The sequence below is a fragment of the Phyllobates terribilis genome, unplaced genomic scaffold (assembly GCF_046119375.1).
Source record: "Phyllobates terribilis strain yellow unplaced genomic scaffold, ASM4611937v1 Scaffold_38__1_contigs__length_12584779, whole genome shotgun sequence".
Classification (NCBI taxonomy): domain Eukaryota; kingdom Metazoa; phylum Chordata; class Amphibia; order Anura; family Dendrobatidae; genus Phyllobates; species Phyllobates terribilis.
This window is the reverse complement of record NW_027362798.1, coordinates 7,893,782-7,898,691: the sequence shown is the minus strand read 5'-3', so window position 1 is coordinate 7,898,691 and position 4,910 is coordinate 7,893,782. Positions and strand designations below refer to the sequence as shown.

The following is a 4,910-nucleotide window of genomic DNA, read 5'->3' as shown; positions in this document are numbered from 1 at the left end:
GTGGGCTGTCAGGCTTCCGCACCCCCTCGTGCCGTAGGCCGTCAGGCTCCCGCACCCCCTCGTGCCGTGGGCTGTCAGGCTCCCGCACCCCCTCGTGTCGTGGGCTGTCAGGCTCCCGCACCCCCTCGTGCCGTGGGCTGTCAGGCTCCCGCACCCCCTCTTGCCCTGGGCTGTCAGTCTCCCGCACCCCGTCGTGCCGTGGGCTGTCAGGCTCCCGCACCCCCTCGTGTCGTGGGCTGTCAGGCTCCCGCACCCCCTCGTGTCGTGGGCTGTCAGGCTCCCGCACCCCCTCGTGCCCTGGGCTGTCAGTCTCCCGCACCCCGTCGTGCCGTGGGCTGTCATTCTCCCGCACTCTCCCCTTGCCGTTGTCTGTGGAGAAGATTAATACATATTTTCATTTTTCAGGTTTTCTTTTATAAAACAAGATCCCTGAGCTTCTGTCTTTGACCGAAAAAATGGCGTCTGACAAGTCGCTGCTGTCTGCAGAAATGAACACAAACATGGAGGAAGCGCTGTATGAACAGATGCTGATGAAGGTACGAAAGATGAATTGGAGAGGCCAGCAATCACCGGGTGAATGTCTCCTCCGTCAGCCGCCGGGGGCGCTGCAGTCTCCAACATTTACCTAATGTGTATTGTTGGCTTTAGACCCCTCACAGTTGTACTATTTTGGTGCAGGAAAAATCAGTTTGCAGAACCATCCTGTTCATGTTACTCACTGATTCTCACTTGTTGCCTCATTTCATGCCAAACAGGAGATACACAGCAGAATACCGAACTTACCAGAAAGCAGACAGATCAGACCCCAATCGGGTGAGATGGGCGTCCTCTGATTATTATCCAGATTACTTTGTGCATATTATGTGACAGATACCACAGTGGGGCAGTGGGGTCTTATTGACTGCAACGGTCACATGATGCAACCAACGTGGGGGGTCACATCGTTTTTTCTTATACAGTTGGTTACATGTAAATGCTGCTTGGCTTTTGCCAATTTTATTGTATTTTTGTTCACTTTTTGTTTTTATTTCTGTGTTAGGTTTCTGCATTAAAACTCGCACATCCAAAAATACCAAAATCTTTATTAACATCTGCAAGTCGAACCAGATCCCAGCGTCCCCGGACCTGACGGTGCAGGAGTTAATCAGCATCCTGGAATCTGATGATCCCTCTGGCTATCGAGTCCCCATGAGCCTTGGAGAGCCCCACGTTGAAGTTGATAATAGTACGGTTTTTTTTAATACAGCGCGTCTCTTTTTAAAGGGGTAGTCCAGAGATATCCTTAAAGGGGTTAAAATAGCAAGTATTACAACTTACTAATCCTCAATGGTCAAAGGTGCCATCTCCACAGGTTCTGGTAGGTCCACTTCCAGTCTGCGGAATAAAGTTTGACATCTTGTTGTTGACTTTTGAACTTTTTTGGTTTAGATTTGGGACTTAAAGGGATTGTCCACTACTTGGATTCCCCTTTAAGAACTTATACCACTTATTCATAGCAGCCCTACTAAGGTCAATGGATTGAGTCGGCACCGCAAAGTATCTAAGTCCTGGTGCACTTTGTCCTACAGGTGGATGCGGCTGCACTGCATACGACATAGTGATTAATGGCACCTTCTTTGAGAAAATTAAGGTAACTACAATTGCTTATTTCGACATACGAGTTGTCTGCTCTCCTTTGTGTCAGCTCCTTACTTTGTATTTTTTTATTAGAATAATGAGCTTTTCAGGGAATTTTTTATCACCGTGGCCATGGAGGGACTAGAGAACAAGTACCAAATGGAGCTGTCAAGAGGTAACGACCGCATCACTGATATTTTCCTTGATTTTTTCCATCGACCACACAAGGACTTGTTCTTTCGTGGAGCAAGTTTACCATATAATATATTGAAAATTTTTATGTACCAACCTGTTGTATGGCACCGTATCAAATGCCTTTGAAAAGTCCAGATAGACAACATCCACTAAGTTTCCCTGGTCCAACCTAGAACTTACCTCCCCATAGAATCTTTTCAGATTAGTTTGCAGGACAGATCCCTCATAATCATATGTTTAGGTTATTCTTATTGAGGTGCTCCAGGTTAGTATCTCTTAGAAAACCCTCAAAGATGTTGCCCACAGTACAAGTTAAACTTACCGGTCTATAAATTCCAGGCTCAGATGTTATCCCCTTCTTGAATATTGGTACCACATTTGCTATGTGGGTGTAACACTGGTGGATATGGACCCACTGCCCCACGGGAGGGTTGTGACTAGGTGTCTACTGGGTCTCCACTAGAACCTCTGGTGGTGAGGATAGACTGGGCCGCCGATAGACACCAGGTACCACTTCAGGGCAGTCCCCGGGACTGTAGCAGCATTCCGGAGGTACCAGGGTACCAGACACAGGAGAGCGAAGAAAAGGACTAGGTCAGACAGTCTGAGATCGGGGCAGGCAGCACAGGTTCAGGATAGAGAAAAATGGCAAGGGGGACAGGGGTTTTTGATACCAGAAAACTCCTTTAACGCTTGCAACCTCTGTTGCTTGACTGCAACTCAAACAGTCAAATCAGTCAGTAAGAATTTAGGACACTTCCATGGCGATATTTTGCATCAGTATTTGTTAGCAGATGCCAGGAGTGGATCCAAAACAGAAGAGGTGAAAGTGTTTCAGTTACTATTTTTCACTGTGTTTGTTCCCCTCTGGTTTTCAGCTTACAAATACTGATGTAAATTGGTGCCCAAAATACTCACTGTGTGAATGAGGCGAGGAAGCTGCTTGTAGTACTGTAATAGAAGTCCTTATTCTGAGGATGAGTGCTATAATTCTTGTCTTCTCTGCTCCATCAAACTCCCCAGAGCAGGGGCAACCCCTGGGGCAAAACTGCTGGCAGCAGATGTCCAGACGTATGACTCAGTGAAGTGTGATGGACCCCGACTCCCAAACAAAATGAATCAGACACATACAAAATAAATACACAAAGCATTGCAATTAGGTGTCAAACGTTCTCAACTTTATTTAAATTTACATGACACCGAAAATGGCACAACCCTCGACTCACGAAGAGTCACCCTCCAGCACTCAGGAGAGGAAAAACCCCTGTGGAGGAAACCTCTAGGGAACCATGGCTGGAGGGCTGCCCTTCCCTTGGGCTTAGAGAGTTAGTGCCGATATATGACGGAGTTTTAGAATTTCTACATATTTACAGAGAACGACATAACAAATATAGACTATTAATGTGATAAACTGGATGTGGGAGAGATCTGGCTGCGATATCTGTCACCACATTTGTTGCTGGAACGAATTTAGTTGATCTGATTTCCCAGATGGATCTACCACTTCTCCCTTACAGATCCAGCTCCGTCTCTCAAGAAGTTGGGTACTTGGTTACAGGGGTTGCTCATTATGGATAACCCCTAATAGGATGAGTATCCCCTCCCCCTCCCAATTTATCACCCATTAAAGTCAAGGATCCATCCATGAACTCCCAAAGAAGAGCAGCTGTTTGTACATAGTAACAGAAGGGGATCCTGTTTTGGGGACCCCCCGTTCTGTTACCTTCCCTTCCCCCCGGGGTGTCTAAGAAGACAACCCCTTTCCCTGCTAGAACCTCCAAATTACACCAACGTTGGCACATTACGTGGGGTGGTCAAGCTTAAGGTCCTCAGGCGCATCATCAGTAATGGCGCTGATCGTGGCAGCGCGGCATTCTTTTATGGAATCTTCTTTATGACACTTGTTTACGCCCTCACAATAGTTGTCATGATTACTACAAGGGCTATTACTGATGCAGGGTCCAAGTATTAACCCTTTCATCATTGGTAATTCACTTTCATTATGGAGGCAAATAACTGCACTTGTTACCAAGCAGGAGTCTTATAATTACGGCTTCCCTTAGGCACCATAAGAAACATAGATTATAGAACATACGTACAAGTGTTTCAGGAGTGTTTTGCACTTTTTAGATCCATAGATTGGGCTTATAACTAGCACTTTACAAAGCAGAAAATTAAGAGGAAATTACTTGTAAAATAATATTATAGGGAATTGCATTTCAAGCATTTTCCTAATGTGCATTCTGCATACTTGCATAGTTACATAGGTTGAAAAAGTTTGAACTTTAATGTCCTTGGTCTATCTCCAAAGTTATCCATTTTCTTTTTACTAGATTATTTATAACCCACAATGTCATGTTTTGTTAAAAAAGTATCCAGCCCTTCTATAAATGCTGTTATACTATCTGCCATTACTATATCTTGTGGTTGGCTTTCCACAGTCTGACTGCTCTAACTGTAAAGAATCCTTTCCTATTAAGTTGCCAGAATCGCTTCTCCTCCGCTTGTTATGAATGTTCCTGGTACTTTGTAAGGTCCTGGAAAGTGATAAGTCATGTGCCAGTACTATGCATTGACCACATATGTATTTATACATATAAATGTATATTTATGAAGGAGATGATAATTACCCTTCATAGAGGTGTTACGATCATTCATAAATTGCTTTCATAGGTTTGATCTCCAGGATTAGCAGAGATTTGGGGTGTAAACGTAATAAATAATGAGTAAAACATCAAAGCAAACGAAAAAGGGTTTTTGACCCAAACTGGTAGGTGAGACCGGCTAGCCCCATATTATACGAGGTCACAACCAGGTTTCGCCTGAGGAGGGCAGCACTAATGAGTCCTCAGGAGCGCATAACCCTGAAATATGCAGCGATTCTACACTACCCATTATAAAAGGGTTTAATATGCTACTTACTACCATGTTTTAGCTAAGATACAAGGCATACTTGTAAGGAGAGATGAAAAAGGTGATGGGGGACAACATATAAATATACTGAGGAACTCTATACACTAGTGGCCAAAATTGAGGCAACACCCCCAAGATTTATAAATTTTTAGCATTTTGCCAATACAAATACAAATTTCATGAAT

General features: G+C 44.4%; 1 long non-coding RNA gene across 1 annotated transcript; it reads left to right on the top strand.

Annotated features, from left to right (window-relative positions):
- The first annotated feature begins 1,153 nt into the window (after positions 1-1,153).
- On the top strand, positions 1,154-2,022 carry LOC141182964 (uncharacterized). Its single transcript, XR_012257987.1, has 3 exons — positions 1,154-1,225; positions 1,569-1,630; positions 1,711-2,022. It is a non-coding gene; the product is annotated as an uncharacterized lncRNA (long non-coding RNA).
- The last annotated feature ends 2,888 nt before the right edge of the window (positions 2,023-4,910 follow it).